This window comes from Hemitrygon akajei, chromosome 3 (assembly GCF_048418815.1).
Source record: "Hemitrygon akajei chromosome 3, sHemAka1.3, whole genome shotgun sequence".
Classification (NCBI taxonomy): Eukaryota; Metazoa; Chordata; class Chondrichthyes; order Myliobatiformes; family Dasyatidae; genus Hemitrygon; species Hemitrygon akajei.
Genome location: NC_133126.1, coordinates 127,461,769 through 127,485,674, shown reverse-complemented (window position 1 = coordinate 127,485,674; position 23,906 = coordinate 127,461,769).

Here is a 23,906-nt window from a genome sequence, read left to right as displayed (position 1 = left end):
TATAATCAGAGTAGAGTCATGCGAAGATACACCTGAGGATACAAGGACAAAAAGCACAAGATCCTAAGTTATGTCTTAAAGGAGGAGAAATGAACAGAAAAGAAGAAAGCTTCAGGGAAGAAATTCCAAAATTTAGGACGTTACCATACTCTTTAGCAAAGGAAGTAAACTGGTAAAAAGGAAGTGTGAAAAGGAGAATTGGATGAAGGCAAAGTCCTAAAGGTGGTTACAGGGAAAGGTATGGCAATGGAGATATTCAAAGAATAAGCATTTTGAATGGCTAGGGATGAGAGTTTGTGATGGGATAAAGATACTGTCCTTGATACTTCTGATACTTAATCCTTAGGATTTATAATAATGCTGAAAGTCCTTTGGTCTTTTCACCCACAAACCTGGCCACAAGGCCATCATTTAAATCATTGACATATAATGAGAAAAGAAGCAGTCCCATGGACTCTTACCTTGTTAAGCAGCCTCATGTGTGACACCTTGTAAAAGGCCTTCTGAAAATCCAAATAAACAACATTTACTGACACTTCATTGTCTATGCTGCTTGTTATTTCCTCAAACAATTCCAAAAGATTTGTCAGGCAATATTTCCCCTATAGGAAGCCATGCTGTCTTCAGCCTATTCCAAGTGCTTCCAAGTACTTCGAAACCTCATCATTAATAATGGACTCCAACATGTTCCCATTCATTGAAGTCAGGCTAACTGGCATGTAATTTCCTTTCTTCTGCTTCCTTCCCTCTTGAAGAGTGGAGTGACATTTGCAATTTTGTAGTCCTCCAGAACCATTCCAGAACCTAGCGTTTCTGGAAAAGAAGCGATTGCAACACCAAACTCTGAAGAATACAGGCAGCCAACCGGAACAGACCCCCTTTTATCCCTACTCTTTACCTCCTGCCAATCAGCCAATGCTCTATCCATGCTAGTATCTTTCCTGTAATATCCTGGGCTCATATCTTGATAAGCAACCTCATGTAGGGGGGCACCTTCTCAAAGGCCTTCTGAAAATCCAAGTAAACAACATCTACCTACTCTTCTACTTGCCTATTTTTCTTCTTTTTGCCTATTCTACTTGTTATTTGCTTTTATATTTCTCTTTTATATTATTGGCTAATCTATCTTCATATTTCATCTTTTCTCTTCTTATGGCTTTTTTTTGCTGTTCCTTTTGGTTTTTAAAAGCTTTCCACCAATGAAAGATTATTACTAATGCCTCCACAATCTCTTCAGCTTCTTCTTTCAGAACCCTGGGGTGTAGTCCATCTGGTCCAGATGACTTATCTTCCTTCAGACCTTTCAGCTTCACCAGGAAACTTCTCCTTAGTAGTATCAACTCTCTCAAATTTCTATGGGCTGCTAGTGTCTTCCACAGTAAAGACTGATGCAAAATCTTTAGTAAGTTTGTCTGCCATTTCTAAGTCTCCCATTATTACCTCTCAAGTGTCATTTTCCAACAGTCTGATATCTACCCACGCATCTCTTTTTACTCTTTATATATCTGAAAAAAATTGACATCCTGTTTGATTTCCCTTTCTTATAACAACATTGGTAAGGGTTCTTTGGGTCCTTAATCTGTAATATCTGTTTTGCCTTAAATCCACCGGACCCTCCAGAATGAGATTTAATTCATAAGGCCAAAATGGATGTTTAACCATTAGATCAACGTTGAAAGTTCAATACAGTGCAAAAGGAGTGCTGCATTCTTCAAGGTCCCGTTTTTCAGGTGAAACTGTATGCTGAGCACTCATTTGCTTTCTCGGGTACACATGAAGCATATTGTTAGTCTGAACAGCAGGGAAGCTATACCCTCGATTGTGGCCAATATTTTGTCTTAAATAACATAACTGAAATAGATTATCTGGTCATTAGGGGAATTTGCTCTGCACAAATTGCCTGCTGAGCTGCTTAATAAAGAGTAATAGCTCCCCTTCAAATTACCTCATTGGCTGTGAAAAACGCAGGGGTGTCCAAGGATGCTAAATAAATGTTAGACTTGTTTTCTGGAGAAGGTGGGCCCTTCAAACCTTGTCCAAGGTATTGGCCACATCCACTCCCCAACCATCCACCCTGTAAACAGGTTCTGAAAAAATAACTTTTACACAATTCTTATCAGGCATATACATACAATGATAATATAGTTTTTTTTGGTTAATATTGTCCACTTCAATCAGTTTCAATTTTTACCTTTTTCCCTGCGCTTTATGTTAGTCTCTGAACATGATTTAGTTTTAAATTCAATAATCTGACTTGCACCATTTCCACACTGTGGAAAGGCCTGTTCCTTTACTGTACTGTTCAATGTTCTGAGGTTGTAATGGCTCAAAGAGCAATCCCACTTGCCATTACTTTTTTCCTATAATTTATTCTCCCCCACATTTCCTGCAATTTTACCATCTACCTACATAGAGAGCAACTTACAGTGATCAGTTAACTGGCAAACCTGTACATCATTGGGATGTGGGAAGAATTCTTGGGGAACCCTATGCAGCAGTGGGAGAACATGCAAACTTTGCACATACAACACCAGAGGTCAGAATTAAACTAGGACACTGGAACTATGTGCCAGAAAACTTAGAAGCTGCTCGCTGTGTTGCTTACTGCACTAACAGGATGAATTACTCCCATGTTTACAATGCCACTGAAAGTGAAGACCTCAAGAATTGATGAGGGATCTCTGTGGACATATACCTGAATGTCACTTGGGCTTGTGGTGTTCCACCAGTCAACAGGAGAATTAAAGTTCCCCATTGCTCTGTTTTTTCAACAGCAATTCTGATCATACTGTTCTTATCACCATTATCCGAAGATCTTTAAACAATTTTCACCAAAGTCTTGCGACTTTTGTTCTTACAATAACACATTTAGTTTAGTTTTCTGGTGTGTAATAATCTTTATTTCCTCCGCAGGAGTTATTGATTTTCTCTTTCTTAATGCAAAATGTACCTGTCGGAGGAAAGTTAATGACTCAGTCAGGACTGGTGGAGTGAACATAATGGAAAGAAGAGAGAATCTGAAGCACCTTGAAAGAAAATGCATCAATTCCTATTTGAATGTTCCTATTTGTTCATTCTACATTGCATTTTGGAAATTTTCTTTCCAGAGCGTCATTTTTCTTTTGAATTTTGATAAATGGAAATGATGATCTGTAATTCTCCTCTCTAGCTTCTGTTCTGATGATGCAGAAACCAGCATGTGCTCACTTTATTTAATAAGCTGATCTCATATAGGATTAAACCCCAAGGAAAATACAACATGCAGGAGATTCAAGTCTGAGAAAATAGCATCTCTTTAAAAAATATTCACTCATATTTTAATATATCTGGATGCAAAACTACAGACAGAATTCAAAATGTGGTCATGAAATTGAACAGTGTGCACTTCTGAAAAAAGGAGAAATTTATTGTCTACCGTCTTTACTCCTTTGTGAGTATTGAGAAAATATTATTACAGTTGTATATACTGAAAGCACATTAACTTGAATATTTTAAGAGCAACCCTCAGATTTGTTTTGAAATGATGTGCAAATAGAAAGTGTTTGGTCAGATTACTTGAAGTGACATTCATAAGAATTGAATTGCTAAAAAAAGAATCTGCAGATACTGGAAATATGAACTGAAACAGGGAATGTAGGAGATTTATGCAAGGTTAGTTCACATCTGTGGAGGATGTAGCAGACTAAATAATTTAGGTAAATGACCCTAATGAATTCAAGCTGAATCTTGAACTGCTGATCACCTAAAAGGAAGTTGAGGTGCTGTTCTTCCTTAATATGTTTTGCAACATTCAGAATGACGTATTGAATTTAACAATTTCAGATAACTAGCTTGATTGTCCAGAACAGACTAGGTCTGATCTTAGAGTCATCCACCTGTAACATTGTTGCAATGAAAGAAGCTACAAAAGGTTGTAAAAGTAATCAATTCCGTCATGTGCACTAGCCTCCGTGGTATCCAAGACATCTTCAAGGAGCGGTGCCTCAGAAAGACAGCATCCATCATTAAGGACCCCCCATCGCCCAGGACATGCCCTCTTCTCATTGTTACCATCAGGAAGGAGGTACAGAAGCCTGAAGGCACACACTCAATGATTCAGGAACTGCATCTTTCCCTCTGCCATCTGATTTCGAAATGGATGTTGAACCCATGAACGCTACCTCACTTTTTTTATTATTTCTGTTTTTGCACTATTTTTAATTTAGCTATTTAATATACATATATACTTACTGTAATCCATTTATTTATTTGTTCTACATTTATCACGTATTGCATTGTACTGCTACCCCAATGTTACAAATTTCATGACATCCACTGGTGATACTAAACCCAATTCTGATTCTGATGTTTCCCTCCCCACAGCTGCTATATGATTTGACCAGAAGATCTTAAGGCATAGAAACTGAATTAGGTCAATCAGTCTATTGAGTTCGCTTCGCCATTACTTCGTGGCTGATTATTTTCCATCTCCTGCCTTCTCCCTGTAACATTTGACACCCTGGTTACTCAATAACCCATCAACATTATCCTTAAATGTATCCAGTGACTTGACCTACACAGCTGTCTATGGTAATGGTTTCCATTGATTCACCACCCTCAGGCTGCAGAAATTTTTGCTCTTCTATTCTAAATGGATGTCCCTCTATTCTGAGGTTGTGCCTTTTGGTTCTAAACTCCCCCACTATAGAAAACATCTCCATATCAATTCTATCTAGACCTCTCAATATTCGATAGATTTCAATGAGATACCCACTCACTCTTCCAAACTACAGTGAGTACAGGCCAAAACCCATCATATGTTAAATCCTCACATTTCTGAGATCATTCTCATGAACCAATGCAACACATCTTTTTACATAAAGGGCCCAAATCTGCTCAAAGTACTCCAAGTGCTGCCTGACTAATTCCTAATTAAGTTTCAGCATCACACTCTTGTTTTTGTATTCTACTCCTCTCAAAATGAAAGCTAATCTTACTTTTGCCTTCCTCACCATGGACTCAATGTGCAAATTTACTCTTAGGGAATCCTGCACAAGGACTCCCAAGTCCCTTTGCATCTATGATTTTTAAATATTTGCCCCACTTAGAAAATAGTCTACTTCTTTATTCCTTCTACCAAAGTGCATGACCATGCACTTCCCTACACTATAGTCTATCTGCCAGTCTTTGGCCTGTTCTCCCAATCTGTCTAAATCATTCTGCAGTCCTGCTTCCTCAACACTACCTGCCCCTCCACCTATCTTCATATCATCTGCAAACTTGGCCATAAAGCCATCAATTCCATCATCCAAATCATTGACATATAACATGAAAAGAAGCTGTCCAAACACCAACCCTTCTGAGGCACCACCAGTCAGTGACAGCCAGCCAGAAAAGTCCTCCTTTATTCCCACTCTTTGTTTCCTGCCAGTCAATCAATCATCTATGCTTATTAGTATCTTTCCTGTGACATCATGGGTTCTTATTTTGTTAGGCAGCTTCATGTGTGGCACCTTGTCAAAGATCTTCTGAAAAACCAAATAAACATCCAATGAATCTTGTTTGTCTGTCCTGCCCATTATTTCCACAAAGAATTCCAATAGATTTGTCAGGTAAGATTTTCCCTTTAGGAAACCATACTGATTTTGGCCTATTTTGCCTCCAAGTACCTCATACTTAGTAATAGACTCCAACATCTTTCCAACAACTGAAGACAGACTAAATGGCCTATAGTTTCCTTTGTTCTGCCTCCCTCTTTTCTTAAAGAGTGAAGTGACATTTGCAATTTTCGAGCTCTGCGGAACCATTCCAGCAGCTAGTGATTCTTGAAAGTTCATTACTAACACCTCCAGATTTCCAGCAACTGTAGTGCTATGCATATTACATCTCCAACATGTTCTTTTTTTCTCTACACTCCTCATTCATCCTATTCTATTTATATTCTAGTGGAGACATCAGCACCAATTAACAAATAATCACTTCCCTCTCTAGAAACACCAGAAGTGTCTACTGGTCAAACATGGTCACCATATTATAGACATCATTTGTTCTGTCCATCACTTCCTCTTCATTACAAATTTAGATATGCTTGTTTCCCCACTTTTCTACTTCTGATTAAGGGTAATTAAATGAAAATGTAACCTTTCCACAAAAGATGTCTGATTTGCTAAGAATTCCCATATTCTTTTTATTTCCGTTTTTTAATGACACTTCTTCTTGCTTGTTGGAGTTTGGTTTTCATTCACTTTCTTCAGGAAAGAAGGCTTAAAAGTGTTAAATTCAGTTTTCTGAAAGTTCCTCTGGAAATAAGGAAAGAAGAACTTACTTCATGAGTGGTTTCAAGGACCTGAGGGGTGGGTGAGGAGGAGGGTGTTAAGCTATTTTACAAGCAATAAGGTACTTCTGTTGTAGTCTTTTTAGCTCTCAAAAAGATCAGAATCAAAGTTAAAATCATGAAGAGTCAAATTTTGCACAGAGAGAGAGAGAAGCATTTTCAGTATAAAGCCCGCTTGATACATGAGACAAGTTGCTGTCTTTTCTGAAGACCAAACATCACTGAAATCCAAAGAAAATCATTATGTATCTTTTTATTATGTGTGGATTTTAAAGAACTGAAGGGTGGTACTGCATATCACATGCCAACAAAATATTTTTGCATGCCATCTTGGGCACGCATGCCATAGATTCACCACCCTGGCCTATGCTTTCATAAAATGTTGTCCATCAGATGAGACAAAGATTCAAAGATTGAAAGTAAATTTATGATCAAAATCTGTGTGTGTAATTTACAACGCTGAGATTTGTCTTCCCACAGACAGCCACAAAACAAAGTAAACCCTGGACCCCATTCAAAGAAACACATCAAATCCCCAACATACAAACAGCACAAAGAAGAGTGAAAACACAGAATATAGCCAGAGCAAGAAGCACATGATAACATAAACTACAGAGTCCAATCCACAAGCAGCACTGATTAAACCTTGCCCAAGACCCCACGACTCTGGCGTCAACGAGTAAGAGTGAGAGAGAGAGAGAGAGAGAGAGAGAGAGACAGATCAGCCATAGGCAATTTCCTCCAAGAGCAGTGAGAGAGAGAGAGAGAGAGAGACAGGACTCCAGTCAATTGATACCAGCTGGTGAAGGTAAGCTTGGAAATGGGAAGTGATCACTCGGAGAAGAGTTGCGGAGAGTTTACTTACACTAACACTACTCTCGTTCTTCCCGCTTTTTTCTCTCCTTCCTTCTTCTGCTACTGGTCAGTGGGAAATGCCATCATGACAATATAACGCGTGATAAGGTATCAAAGAAGGCAGAGGGCATATGCTTGCCTTCATAAGTCAGGGCTTAGGATATAAGACCGGGATGTTATGTTGCAATTTTACAAAATTCTTGTTAAACTGCACTTGGAATATTGTGCATTATTATTCTGATCTTCACATATGCAAAGGATGCAGTAGAGCTTGACTATGCTTCACCGTGCTTTCTTTGTTCTGCTACATACTACAAGGAAGCAGGGAGATCACGAATTGTGTAGTAGGAGATGAGTACAGTCATGATGGGCTGAAGTGCCTGTTTCCATGTTGTATCATTCTATGACTATCTACCTCCATGCTAATAAGCTTATTGTACCTAATTACAATTCAAAAATTGATGGCAGCAGAGAAACAATAGTTCTTATCTCCTAATTCTCTAATCACATTAAGTTGTGTGACTTCACTGAGCAACATGGGAGAAGTGCACAGATCTTGAGTGAACAACTTGGCGAGGACAAGGTGACAAAGCCTGATTTTGGTGACACACACAAAATGCCGAAGGAACTCAGCAGGCCAGGCAGCATCTATGGAAGAGAGTGAACAGTGGACATTTCAGTCCGAGTATTCATTAGTCCTGATGAAGTGTCTCATTTTATTCAATTTTTGTGGCAGTACACCAATCCACAGGCCCAAGCAGATAAAGGTAAATTTTGTGAAGGCATAAAGATAGAAGTTCTCTTGGGACTGCTGTGGAGAGTGTGAGCCAATGATTGTCATGAGACCTGAAGAAGCATTGTTACTCATAACATATGTTAAGGAACTTGCATTGTACCTTATTTTAGCAAGCAGATTAGCATAATGTGCAACCATCCCAGCAGTACTTCAGTTCCTTGAGACCTATTACTGCCAGGGCTATGTCCCTGATTTACATGGGCTAATGAAATTCCCTTCTGTTTCTGGAAAATGAGGTGAAGGCTGAGTGGGATAACTGTTTCATGTCCTGAAATAATAATTATGTCAGTAGAAACAATTAGAATCAGGCTTATTATTACTGAATTAGATTCCATCAAATTTGTTGCTTTGCAGTGATAATTGTAACACTGGCATTTTATACTGTGCAATCACCCTACTAAGAGAGGGAGGATGAAAATCAACTGCCCAGTCTTTTATGTTGCTGCTAATATGCTCATGTTATCTGGTCAATGGTCAAAGAAATACCTTTGGATGTTCTGGTAATCAGAGATATTGTGATAATACATTCACGTTCCCCATTGAAAACTGGACCCATTCATTCCTTTCAAATGCAGAGTTAAAATCTTTCAGGGAAAGTGGAATCTTTGAGACATTTTGGAGTAAAAGAAGTTGCTCTTCAATTGCATATATCATTTTGCCAGCTCTGACCATCAACAAATAGGTTTATTCTTTCAATAACTGAACAAGCAAATGTTTTTCATTTGGGTTATTTGAGAAACTTCACACCAAACATAATATGCATGATTTGATCCTTAAGGTACCCCACCACCCCCCACCCCCCACAAACTAATGAGGTTAGTCCCTGTAGAAAGAGAACACTCACACAAATTCCATTCTGGTATAATCACTGTTTATGTACAGTATAAACATCATCAATTATAATTGCTTTTAATTCAAAAGCTCCCCTCTTCTGATGCTGTGGAACTGTCCACATCAGACTCCACACCTTTCCCTTAGTGACCACTCTCACTAATTCATAAAGAGAATTATTTCAATGCATGTTGCAGCTACATCACATGATGCCCTGCAAGTTTCAAATCTCCCCAAGTAAATCATTCTGAACACCCTCCAAGCTTGGTGATGTCCTTTAGTCAGTTGTCCCTTACATTGCATCATCACCAATGTCCATCCATCCTCTTAACTTCATTCAACCCTGGACATTCCTGAAAATGGCATGGTCACTGAGAGCTTTAATGTCATTTCTGACAGGAGCTACTTTTTATTTTTGCCTTGCAACCATCTTTTGCTTTTGTTGGGTTTTTTTCCAGTTTTACTGATTTACTCAAGGCCCAGACCTGCCATTACGCACAGGTATTGTTCTTGAGCAGAAAAAGGAGCAGGAAAAGTATATATCATCTTTACTGTTCAGTCATTAGCAACAAAAAAAATCAATACGAAGAACATGTGGGCCTCAGTGCTATGACTAATCAGTCCAAATATTTTAGTCATAGTCATGTTGTGCCATTAAGACAATGCAGAAAGAAATTATAGCTCTAAATTTTCTCCCTGTTGACTCCAAATGAATAATTCTGCTCATTACAAACACATTTCAAAAGCAAGCATGTTTTCTCAATAGTTTCCAAGAAACACCCTGACATTTATTAAAAATGTTTTTAATCATTAGGATGGATGTTGCTGGTAGACTGTAGTATTTCCCAGCAGCAGTTTGGAAGTGATTTCTTTCTTACTAATATGTAAAAGTATTTAACTCCTCTGTATCTGATGTGTTCTCCTGATATTTCAGCACGTAATCTGGAACGACATTCAAGGCTCTACTGAAGCATTCTATATTGTGAGTGCTACTTCGAACACAAGACTCTTTCTGCCTTCTGTGATAGAAATGATAGATTCCACAGTGTAACTTCGAAGAAAGATGAGTCAAAACTCCTGGTGTCCAGGCCAATATTTATCCCTCAGCTAACATCACTGAAACGACTAATTGGTCAATTAGTTCAGTGCTATTTGTGGAACCTTGTGGTGTGCAAATTGGCTGCTGTGTTTCATATCAGAGCACCAATGCTTCAAAAGTACTTAATTGGTCATAAAACACTTCTAAGTTTTCTAAAATAGTTTAAATGCAAACCAGCCTTCATTTTTTTTCAGGCATCTAGTGTGTTGGAATGGTGTAAAAGCAACAGCTTCATGAGTGACACAGTGGCACAGCTGTTAGAGCTGTCTCAATGATCCAGGTTTGTTCTTTGCTGCCAGTATGCAGTTTGCACAGTCTGCGCTTCCTCCTGTATCCAAAGGATGTGGGATTGATCGGCTGTTGTGTAGGTGAATGGTAGAAAGTAAAGGGAGTTGATGGAAAAGTGGAAGAGTGGGTTACAGGAAAAGCCACTGGGGGAATTGGATTGTTCAGTGAGACTGTACAGATTTCATTGCCTGAAATTGTTTCTGTAAATGGAACATGGAAGCAGCCAGAGTATTAGACTGTAATTGTCATCCCTTTTTTGATAAAAGATCACACAGAAATTGACAAATTATTCCATTTCTTTTGAAACAGATAGGAATGAGACATCATTAAACTAATATTGACACAGACTGCATTTCAGGAAAGCCATAACATTAATTCAACTTCGGTTTGATATCCTGTCTGGTTTTATTTTCCTTTGAAATCAGAAGAGTGCAATGTCAGACAAGGTGTAAACCAATATTCCACATGAATACAGATTTGGATAACTTGTTTTCTCATTTGTATCAGAACTGACAGTTTTCCATCTGTAATATAAATCAGGCTTTCTCTTCCCACTAACACTGCCTGTACCGTTGGGCACTTTCTTCAGCCTGTCCTTCTGTTTATTTTTTCCTCTCTCTAATTATCAATCATGAAGCTTCATCAACAACTTATCCCCATCGCAGCCTTGATCTCACCTAACTGGAGACATTCTCCTCACTTTCTCGATCCCTCCACTATCCTCCCTGCAGCTTAAAACGAACTTGTTCTCAAAGTCAAAGTAAATTTATTATCAATGTCTGTATATGTCACCATGTGTTACATTGAGATTCATTTTCTTGCAGGCATATATAGGAAAATAAAGAACAGAATAGAATTTATGAAAAACTAAAAGTAACAAGAACTGACAACCAATGTGCAAAGAATACAAATTGAGCAAATAATTAAAAATAAATAAATAATACTGAGAACATGAGCTGTAGAGTCCTTGAAAATGAGTCCATCGGTTAGGGAATCAATTCAGAATTGACATGAGTGAAGTTATCCACTCTGTTTCAGGAGTCAGATGGCTGTAGGCTAATAATTGTTCCTGAACCTGATGATTTGGGACTTAAAGCTCCTGTTACCTCCTAGGAGCAGCAAGAAGAGAATATGACATCTTCTTTCTTTACTCTTTTCCAGCTCTGATTATGAGCCTTCCATATGAAATGTTAATTCTGCTTCTCTTACCACATTTTTTGTATTTGTCCCACCTTCTCCTTTAAACTGGGACAGCCAATGTGTTTGTACATGGGGTCTGATATTGAGTATGTCCAATGTGAGCCCAGGTTGCCATAGGAGGACAAGCAAAACTGAGCAGAAGGCATCAGCTGCTTGCAGTTGCTGTGCTATCCTATGGCTGTTCTCTCTGTTATTCTGAAATATGTTCAGGATTATTGGCAGTGACTGAGCTGAAGAGGAGGAGGATAAGTTGTCAGGCCTAACCCTTAAAACACACTGACTTTGTGTAAAAAGGGAAGTTTATCACAATTCCCAAATATCTATGCTGATCACAGACATTTAGAAACATTTGAAAAAGTGTAAATAGTTTTTAAAAAGTAAAAGCTCTTAGCATTAAACGTTTTTGGTTCTTGGGTGAAAGTGCTAAATTAAGGGAAAGCTATTCACAATAGTATTAGGCGTGAATTGGGGTGGTGGATAACTTGCGAGTGGATATACTGTATTTATCACAGGTTCAGGCTTGGCAAGATTTTCTAAGTAGCTTGATACGTAGGGTGCCGTCTCTTTTCAGAACTGGTGTCACTGTGTGTGAATTAATCTGATAGGAGCAAAGGGGTCCTATCACATGGTCATGTTCTTTGAAAACACCTGTAGAGTAACTATCGGCCAGTTTCTGAATTTCTTTAGAGTTCAAACCTCAGCTGATACTTATGTCCAATATCCTTACTAAAGGCAGGTTGACCAAAGGCAGTTTATGTTAATCATCAGTCTGACTTGCCAAGTTATGCAGGCTTTAAGCATGTTTAGTAGGTCCTTATCTCATCTGTCACCAGATGTTGCAGTTCTTTGTTCGATCCTAAGTCAAGTATGGTTGTCCTCAGCTGGTCTGGAGCCAAATTAAATGGCTGATCCAGAAGCAGATTAGGAAGAGTAGTTGGAAGTGAGAAAGAGAGGCACTGGAGCATAACAGGAGCCACATCAAGCAAAATCTTTTGATTCACTTCTCTTTTGTATCATCCATGGGCTGTGACTTTCTGTACACTATCTCAGTGGAAATATTTTACACAAATTCTATCTGGAATCAATAACACCTTTGAATATAAAACATCTTCTAAAAATAACATGGCTCAACAATATTCCTGTATACCCATCCTGCCACGCACTCACCATTCCCAACAGCTCAGTACCTTTGTAAGCTTGGAAATTTTCCAAATACAGGCATTTTTCAATGTCATCTCTATTCCATTTTCACAGTTTAGGTGAATCATTCCTAAAAATCTATTAAAGATTTAACTTGGGCCATTTTCTGCCTACTGTGACTTTTTAAAGATTTATAAAACTGGTTATTCAGCAGCTATAACTACCAATTAACGTGGTATTTTGTTGCCATCAATCGTTGGCCCTAATTAATACTTATGCAACATTTGGCCTATCATATATGGCCTGAAATTCAACTAGAAAACCACATTGTGCTCTGGATTGGATTGTACTCCGGAAGCCATCTATTCTGCATTGAAAGGAGTAAACTCCTCGATCTCCAGTATTCCAACTCACTCCCAAGTGAGGAGTGAGCTGAAGTATTGTCCACTTGCTGAGCACAACACTGACAACATAAAAAGCTGATATCTTGAATAACAATGTATTCTATTGCTTAAATCTTCACAGTTCCCACCGAATGTTCACCATGGCTACCAACTGGAAGACATGCTGTATCAACTCTTCGCGTCTTCCTGACAACTCCTCCCTAAACATTTTGCAGGAGATGGTAATTACCTCTCCAAGCCTCTCACACATTGGGAATATATCACTATTCCTTCATTACCTTTGATATAAATCCCTTACACCTTACAACACAGAGGGAAAGCCAGCAGCTAGAAGTAGATGACTCATCACTTTCAAAAGCAATTAAGGATGGACAATAAATGCTGGCTTTGACAGCAATGTCGACATTTCACAAATGATTTTCAATCCATTCAAAGTATACAGTGCAATTAGTTCATCCTCTGTTGCAATCAGAAAGGGTTGTACTTTAGATCTTTCATTGAGACAGTACTCTCATTCTGCTTCAACACATTAAAAGTATCTGCAATTTCTTTTACCTGGACTTCAAGCAGACAGTCTTTTTTTATATAGAATTGAATTTCCAGGTATTATAACTTGGTGAAAATAACTTTCCTGCCTTCTATTTGACTTGATAGCCAATCAAGTGAACTGACTTGATTCAAGAACAATATTTTCTGTCTTTTTTCTGATGACTGTGTATGAGTAGGAATTAGGATGTCAAATTGGTGGGTATATTGTTCTATTTTGGAAAAGTTAATGCAGGCTAGAAAAGATGGATAAATTCATTACTGGTAAATGGTATCAGTTTATCTGCCAGGACAGAAATATAGTTAACCTTTCAAATGCTTTCAACTGTACTTTTAAACTAAAAAAAGATTATTTTAGGGTTTTAAAGTATGGCCAGAGGCATTCATTTAAATTTCACAATTTTTGTTTCTGGTTGATCAGTTTTTGTAGATGATGCCCAGTCACTTAACTCTATTAAACAGAGCATTTTTGTAAGGATATTTCATTTATAAATCTTGTAGTCTTAATTTTATTAAAAAATTGTTCTGTGCTTAAATTCTTCCAGCCCAATTAATATTTGTTTTTCCTTAATTGCTTCTCTGTTTGACTACCATCATAATGGGGTGCTGAAATGTTGTATTTAATGTTTTATGGCACCAAGTGAAAAATGTGATAGGAATCCTAGGTGGTCTCCAATACATTGTACCTAATTACTATGTCAGGGTCCGGGATGTTTCTGATTGTGTCCAAGATATCCTGAAGTGGGAGGGTGAGGAGCCAGAGGACGTGGTACATATAGGTACCAATGACATAGGTAGGAAAAGGGAAGAGGTCCTGAAAGGAGAATATAGGGAGTTAGGAAAGGAGTTGAGAAGAAGGACTGCAAAGGCAGTAATCTCCGGATTACTGCCTGTGCCATGCGATAGTGAGAGTAGGAATGGTGGAGGATAAAGGCATGGCTGAGGGATTGGAGCAGGGGGCAGGGATTCAAGTTTCTGGATCATTGGGACCTCTTTTGGGGCAGGTGTGACCTGTACAAAAAGGATGGGTTGCACTTGAATCCTAGGGGGACCAATATCCTAAGCGGGAAGATTTGCGAAGGCTACATTAAACTAGAATGGTTGGGGGTGGGAATCATATTGAAGAGACTAGGAGAGAGGAGGTTAGTTCACAAATAGAGAAAGCTTGTAGATTGTGTGTGAGGGAGAATAGGCAGGTGACAGAGAAAAGGAGCGCTCAGACCTAAGATGTAGGGGAGAAGGAAGAAAAAGATAATAAAGTTGTTTGCACCGTTAGAGATACACAGAGAGTAAGAGGTGGAGAGTTTCTTAAATGCATCTATTTTAATGCTAGGAGCATTGTAAGAAAGGTAGATGAGCTTAGGGCATGGATTGATACCTGGAGATATGATGTTGTAGCTATTAGTGAAACATGATTGCAGGAGGGGTGTGATTGGCAACTAAATATTCTTGGATTTCATTGCTTCAGGTGTGATAGAATCAGAGGGACAAGAGGGGGAGGTGTTGCATTGCTTGTCAGAGAAAATGTTACAGCAGTGCTTTGGCAGGATAGATTAGAGGGCTCGTCTAGGGAGACTATTTGGGTGGAACTGAGGAATGGGAAACATGCAGTAACACTTATAGGGGTATATTATAGATCACCTAATGGGGAGCGAGAATTGGAGGAGCAGATTTGTAAGGAGATAGCAGATATTTGTAGTAAGCACAAGGTTGTGATTGTGGGAGATTTTAATTTTCCACACATAGACCAGGAAGCCCATTCTGTAAAAGGGCTGGATGGTTTGGAGTCTGTAAAATGTGTGCAGGATAGTTTTTTGCAGCAATACATAGAGGTACCGACTACAGAAGGGGCAGTGTTCGATCTTCTGTTAGGGAATGAGATAAGTCAGGTGATGGAGGTTTTTGTTGGGGAGCACTTTGGGTTCAATCATCACAATGCCATTAGTTTCAATATAATTATGGAAAAGGATAGGACTGGAACCAGGGTTGAGATTTTTGATTAGAGAAAGGCTAACTTTGAGGCGATGCGAAAGAATTTAGAAGGAGTGGATTGGGACAATTTGTTTTATGGGAAGGATGTAATAGAGAAATGGAGGTCATTTAAAGGTGAAATTTTGAGGGTACAGAATCTTTATGTTCCTGTTAAGTTGAAAGGAAAGCTTAAAAGTTTGAGAGAGCCATGGTTTTCAAGGGATATTGGAAACTTGGTTCAGAAAAAGAGAGAGATCTACAATAAATATATGCAGCATGGAGTAAATGAGGTGCTCGAGGAATATAAAGAATGTAAAAAGAATCTTAAGAAACAAATTAGAAAAGCTAAAAGAAGACATGAGGTTGCTTTGGCAAGTAAGGTGAAAATAAATCCAAAGTGTTTCTACAGTTATATTAATAGCAAAAGTATAGTGAGGGATAAAATTGGTCCCTTAGAGAATCAGAGTGGGCAGATATGTGTGGAGCCAAAAGAGATGGGGGAGATTTTGAACAATGTCTTTTCCTCAATATTCACTAAGGAGAAGGATATTGAATTGAGTAAGGTAAGGGAAACAAGTAGGGAAGTTATGGAAACTATGACGATTAAAGAGGAGGAAGTGCTGGTGCTTTTAAGGAATATAAAAGTGGATAAATCTCTAGGTCCTGACAGGATTTCCCCAGGACCTTGAGGGAAGTCAGTTTAGAAATAGCAGGGGCTCTGGCAGAAATATTTCAAATGTCATTAGAAATGGGGATGGTGCCGGAGGATTGGCATATTGCTCATATGGTTCCATTGTTTTAAAAGGGTTCTAAGAGTAAACCTAGCAATTATCGGCCTGTAAGTTTGTCATCAGTGGTGGGTAAATTAATGGAAAGTATTCTTAGAAATGGTATATATAATTATCTGGATAGACGGGGTCTGATTAGGAATAGTCAGCATGGATTTGTGTGTGGAAGGTCATGTTTGACAAATGTTACTGATTTTTTTGAAGAGGTTACCAGTAAAATTGATGAGGGTAAAGCAGTGGATGTTGTCTAAGTGGACTTCAGTAAGGCCTTTGACAAGGTTCTGCACTGACGGTTAGTTAGGAAGTTCAATTGTTAGGTATTAATATTGAAGTAATAAAATGGATTCAACAGTGGCTGGATGGGAGATGCCAGAGAGTAGTGGTGGATAACTGTTTGTCAGGTTGGAGGCCGGTGTCTAGTGGTGTGCCTCAGGGATCTGTACTGGGTCCAATGTTGTTTGTCATATACATTAATGATCTGGATGATGAGGTGGTAAATTGGATTAGTAAGTATGCAGATGATACTAAGGTAGGTGGCGTTGTGGATAATGAAGTAGGTTTTCAAAGCTTGCAGAATGATTTAGGCCAGTTAGAAGAGTGGGCTGAACGATGGCAGATGGAGTTTAATGCTGTTAAGTGTAAGGTGCTACATTTTGGTAGGAATAATCCAAATAGGACATACATGGTGAACGGTAGGTCATTGAAGAATGCAGTAGAACAGAGTGATCTAGGAATAATAGTGCATAGTTTCCTGAAGGTGGAATCTCATGTGTATAGGGTGGTGAAGAAAGCTTTTGGTATGCTGGCCTTTATAAATCAGAGCATTGAGTATATGAGTTGGGATGTAACGATAAAATTGTACAAGGCATTGGTAAGGCCAAATTTGGAGTATTGTGTACAGTTCCGGTCACCGAATTATAGGAAATATGTCAATAAAATAGAGAGAGTACAGAGGAGATTTACTAGAATGTTACATGGGTTTCAGCACCTAAGTTACGGAGAAAGGTTGAACAAGTTAGGTCTTAATTCTTTGGAGTGTAGAAGGTTGAGGGGGGACTTGATAGAGGTATTTAAAATTATGAGGGGGATAGATAAATTTGACGTGGATAGGCTTTTTTCTATTGAGAGTAGGGGAGATTCAAACAAGAAGACATGAGTTGAGAGTTAGGGGGCAAAAGTTTAAGGGTAACACGAGGGGGAATTTCTTTATTCAGAGAGTGGTAGCTGTGTGGAACGAGCTTCCAGTAGAAGTGGTGGAGGCAGGTTCGATATTGTCATTTTTTAAAAATTGGATAGGTATATGGATAGGAAAGGAATGGAGGGTTATGGGCTGAGTGTAGGTCAGTGGGACTAGGTGAGAGTAAGCATTTGGCATGGACTAGAAGGGCCAAGATGGCCTATTTCCATGCTGTAATTGCTATATGGTTATATTCGCCAAATCTCTCTAAGTCCTCTGCAAACTCACTGCTTCTTCAACACTACCAGTCTCTCTACCTATCTTCAAATCATCCACAAACCTGGCCACAAGGCCATCATTTAAATCATTGACATATAATGTGAAAGGAATGGAGAGTTATGGGCTGAGTGTAGGTCGGGGGGATTAGGTGAGATTAAGTGTTTGGCATGGACTAGAAGGGCCAAGATGGCCTGTTTCCATGCTGTAATTGTTATATGGTTATATGTTATATGTCCTATAATGTATCTAGAACAGGGATGGCCAACCTATGGCGCATATGCCAAAAGTGGCGCATTGGACGATTAGAAGTGGCGCATTGCACTCCAGTGATAATAATAAAAAAAGTAAGACTACTCATGCAAAAAGTATTAACCAAAAACCAATTTGTAGAAAAAAATCTGTAACAGAAATTCAAGTAGCTTAGAGCTAGAAATGGGTTTTACTGAGAATAAATCTAAAACTTAGCAATTATTTTTAGCGATTTTATTATTACATGCACATCTTTTGGCGAATGTTATCTTCTTTCACATTAATCTGTTTTCAATTAAAAAGAATGCTCAATGAGTCAAACTAGGAAAGGAGGAATTTTGTTCTGCAGTCGTTCCATAACTGTTCAATACACGTTTGATACTTGTTTGATCCTGAGGTTCCAGGCGTCTGCACCAGCGGTGTGTCGCAGGTTTTTGCCAGTCAGTTTACAATTGACACTCGTGTGCTACGGAGTTGTGCTTCGTTCGTCCTTTGTGAACATTTGCAGTTTTGTACTTTTTTGAAAATTAAGCCTTGTTTTTACATTCAGTTGCCCATCACAGTGCAAAAGAAAATGAGCAAAAGAAAAGCAGAAAGTGATAGTAAGTGTGAATTCAATGAACAGTGGGAAAATGAGTTCTTATTTATAGCGGGTCCGTCAGGAAAACCATTGTGCATTGTTTGTGAAAACACTTTCTCACATAATGATCTTAATAGACACTATAAAACACAACATCAAACTGAAATAGAAAGAAAACTGAAGCTAGTGCTTGGGTCTCATTTATGGAAAGAATATGTGATTAAGAAAAAGGAAAAAATCAAAAGAAGTCAAAATATATTTGTTAAAAGTCTCATTAAGATAAGTAATGTTTATCTTGTTTTTATATTAAATCAATGTATCATGTAAAATGCTAAATATGTCTATATTAACATATTTTTACAAGAATTGAATGAGGGTACAAGAGTTGAATGGCGCATCTGAACTCATGCGTGAAAAAATTGATGCATGGAATGTAAAAGGTTGGCCACCCCTGATCTACAGGAACACAGGTTTCCTATGATGTATCTAGAAGAACATAGGTTAAAAAAGACAATATTAATATTTTATGAAAGCAACTTGCCTATTCGCACTGCTGCCTGCAAGGAGTTTGTACGTTCTCCCCATTACCGCTTGGGTTGCTTCCGGGTGCTCTGGTTTCCTCTCACAAACCAAAGATGCACCAGTTGATAAGTTAATTGGTCATTGTAACTTCTCCCATGATTAGGCTAGGATTAAATTGGGCGATTACAGGGTCGTATGGCTTGAAGGGCCAAAGGGCCTCCAAAGTTTTCTCTTTGCAGAATGTCATGCTGTATCTCAATAAATAAACAAACAAACAAAAAATAAATCAACTATACCCTCTGTCAATAATACTAAATATAGTAATGCAATTACACTGGACTTCTAAACTCCACTGTGATGAAGTTCGAGAGAGCACTCCGTTGTGAATGCAGGTGACACAGCATTGTGGTGGTTAGCACAATACTTTACAGTACAGGTGACCTGGGTTCAATTCCCACTGTTGCCTGTAAGGTGTTTGAAATTTCTCCCCATGACCGTGTGGGATTCCTCCCACAGTCCAAAGACGTACTGGTTGCAAGGTTGATTGATCATTGTAATCAGGCTAGAATTAAATTAGGAGAATGTTGGGCAGACAGCTAGAAGGGCCTGAAGGGTCTATTCTACACTGAAACTTAATAAAATAAAAAATAAAATAAAGTGTTCAGGAGAATCCTGAATTATGCTTGTGTTCTTGTTCACTCTGTAAGTTAAAATTATTTTGTACAGTTGACTGCATATAAGGATGGTCTCTGCAGAAATCTGATTAGCATGCTTTTCACTAGATGAGCTATAAAGTCAGAGAGATATGCAACATGAATACAAGCCCTTCAGCCCTCCAAATCCATGCTGGGGATCAACCGGTCTTTCTTCTGAATCCGACATTGATCTGAGATTTATTCACCCTCCATTCCCATCAGCTTCTCCAAATGATCTCAGCACTTTGGAGAACTCACAGTGGCCAAATGACTAATAGATGCTTAGCAGAATGACAATCTTCAAACTGCCAAGTGCACATTAACCATCAACCACCTACTACTGTTTCTACATGTTTTTAATCAATGCTCTACTGAGATTAGTTCAAATAAATGTATGCTCTGAAGGCAAATGCTGGTTCCTGCATTTCTATGTTAGAGGTTACAGATTCATATCTAAATTTGGCAATAAACTGTGTACTAGAACTTACCCAGTGAATGCACTTATTGAAATAATATTTATATTTTTCAGATATTGGGCCTATTCTTCACATGATTTTAAATATATATTGGTACCCTGTATTTTCTTTTCATTTTATGATATGAGAAAAACATGTAAAAGAAAGATCAACTGAGTTCACCATGTTAGTATCATTGAATATAATTTCCAATAAAAGCATTCCTGAAATCACCCTACATCACCATCTGTTGTTTTGCTTCCTCAAAGCACAGTAGACAGACAGATAAAAGGAATGATTCCCCTTTTTTATCAGTGATGAAGCACCAAGTATCAGCCAATGCACTTGCAGTTCTTTCCTGGACATATTCAGAACAGAGATTTTATATATAATGTATGGCTATATTATACTAAGTCTAATGGATACTAATTTAAAGAAATAGCTTTGAAATCATTTTCTAGTCAGTAGCATTAATTTCGCTGTATAATAGCAGCTTCACATGCTACTCTGCTTCTGAAATTCCCATACATTAACTTCAATGATACAAATGTTCAGAAACACAGTATAACTGAAGCCATTGTTGTATAACGTACAAGTAATCAGGGATGGATTGCTGGGCACAGTTTAAAGTAAGCTTTGATCACCCACATGACCTTCACTTGTTCATTGATAACCTGATTCCCACTATGGGCTATTACATTGCATCTATATATTGATGTTTTGCAGAAGTGTTTCCATTTTGCATTATGTCTTGTCACTTTTAAGGTATTAGAGTGGATCTGGCTGGATTAGACATCTTGCAGCATAGTCTGTTTGACTTGCTCCCTACCTTTCAAAAAAGGTTTCACACCAGAATCAGAATCAGGTTTAGTATCACTGGCATATGTTGTGAAATTCGAAGGTTTCAAAGGTACATTTAATGTTAGAGAAAGGTATACAATACACATCCTGAAATTCCTTTGCTTCGCAAACATCCACAAAAGCAGAGGAGTGCCCCAAAGAATGGATGACAATTAAATGTTAGAACCCCAAAGACTGCCCCCAGCTCCTCAACCCACACATAAGAAAGCAGGTCCCATTCCTACAAAGAACCGAAGTCAGCCTGTAACTCCAGGTCAGGGTCTTCATAAGAACCCTGAAAATAGAGGGAAAATAGAGCTGTTTCCGAAGATGCAAGCAAAGGAGCTGTCGTTAGGCGCCATTGCTCTCCTAAGCTCCTCCTCCTACTTCTCCAAGTTCTCTTCCAAATATGTTGAATTTGTAGCAGCAGTACAACACAATACATAATAATGGAGAAAAAATGTGAATTACAGTAAGTATATATATATATATAGATAGAGAGAGAGAGATTAAATAGTTAAATTAAACAAGTAGTTCAAAAATAAAATTTAAAAAGTAGTGAGGTAGTGTTCATGAGGTCAATGTGCATCCAGAAATCAGATGGCAGAGGGGAACAAGCTGTTCCTGAATCGTTGAATGCGTGCCTTCAAGCTCCTGTACCTCCATCCTGATGGTAGCAACAAGAACACAGTACGTACTGGGTGATGGGGTCTTTACTGATGGCTGCTGTCTTTTTGAGGCATCGCTGTTTGAAGATGTCCTGGATACTATGGAGGCTAGTGACCATGATGGGGTTGACTATGTTTACAACTCTCTGCAGCTTACTTCAATCCTGTGCAGTGAACCCCCATACCAGACGGTGATGCAGCCAGTTAGAGTGCTCTCCACAGTAAATCTGTAGATATTTGCACGTCTTTGATGACATACCAAGTCTCCTCAAACTTCTGATGAAATATAGCTGCTGTTGTGCCTTCTTTGTAGCAGCGGCGATAAGTTTCAGCTGTTGTCCTCATCACTATGTCATCCATCATGCAGCTTGATGACATTGTGCTAGGAAAACATTGACTATGTGAGAAAAGAGTTGGTGTGGCCGCTTGTACTGTAACCAGTAAGGTAAAAACTCAAGGCATTGAGAGGAGAAACCACATGGAGAGAAACAGAGTCCACATTTCAGTTATAGACCCAAATGGCCTATGTTTTACTCTGCATTGATGCAACCTGACCTGCTGAAAGCTACCATTTTCCATTCTATCCTGTGACCTCTGAGTTTTGCTGTAACTGATTTAATTGTATTTGATCCTAAAAATGAATCTTGTGTGCAGCAGAATAAATAAGGAGAAGGAAAACAAACATAAAAAAGAGACTAAGGACTAGAAATAGATTTTTCCCATTCAAGGTCTGCCGCGGGGATGTTGCATTACATGCCAATGACTGTTTCAATCACTGAGTTGCAACTGAAGGACTAAATAATGCCTTAAACTGACTGTTTGCTCAAGAACACAAATTTCAGACACCAGGGCACCTGATGATTGGGAGTCTGATCAGGACCACAGAGTACCAGACATAAGAGACTTGGTGCAAGGGTGCTCGGGTGATTGATCATGAATAGTTAGAAATCAAAATCTGATGGGAAAGAGGTCCTTCTGGATAGAAGTCGCAACCTTTTTAGGAAGGTTCAGGAAGATGATTTTGTCTGATGATTAGTGCTTGAAGTGGAAGGACATGGCCAGAGATCGGAGCCAGCATCCCCATATATGAGCGAGATAGCAAGACAGATAAATAAACAGGAGATTTTAAAGGGGATGGAATCAACATAGTGAGTGCAGTGGCCAAGGAGAGCAGTACTTTAAAAAAAAATAAAGGAAATCGCTTGGACTAGATTCAGAGAGGGTGAGTGCTATTTTATGATGTTTTCTTTAAATACTACAACATGTGTAGTACAGCTTTAAGAAAAATGGTAATTCTGCTAGCCCCCAAAAAAGGTCACTTTTGCATCTGAAGTAGCATATCTTATGATATAGGAAATTTGTCAGGGGAAAAAAGGATGAATTGTAACTATGAACACAGAGTTGAATGTCAGGAATGCCATGACTCAAATGGAATATGGTCACTATCACCCTCCACTTCAGGGATGTATCACTTTCATAGGTGTGACAATGCCAAATGTCTGGATTTTTTTTATCATAAAAATCAGCAATGAAAAATAAGAAGAAAAATCACAGATCTGAATTTTGACAATTTTAAACCTCAACGACAATTTGCCATCTGTAAGAATGTGATTCACATCTTAAATTATTCAGTTTTGAGGCCAAAGGAATTGATCGGCATTGCATTAATAAGTATCATGTCATTAGAAAGGTACTTACAATGTTAATTACCAGATTTAGCTTCCTATGGTGAGTTTAATGGGTAATTTAAGTGCAAATCAAACAAGTTGTTAAAAATAATGGAGGCTAAAGGTGAAATAGAATTTGCATAACACAAAGACCAGATCTCTGCGAAGCAGCCAGTTAGTTCTAGAAGTTTGTAACTCACTGCGTTTCCCATCTCTTCCAAAATTGGCTGGCTGACTTGTACGCTAACAAACACAAAATTCGTTAACATGCCATTATGTTTCTAGCAAGATCTAGTCCAGTTATTTTTGAAGACAGAATTCCAAGATTGTTACATTCCAGCATATTTTATCTGGGAACTAAGCACGAAAAAAAAACAATAAAGAAACATAAAGTATAGAAAGGAGCTGTGAGAATGAGGCAGGATGAAAATTATCACACACACAAGAAATTCTGGAGGACTGGAGGAAGTGGGAAGAACAAAGCAAATCAGAAGAGAAGGAAGAAGAGCTGTGTAAACTCTCCTTGGTCCTCTGCACAAACAT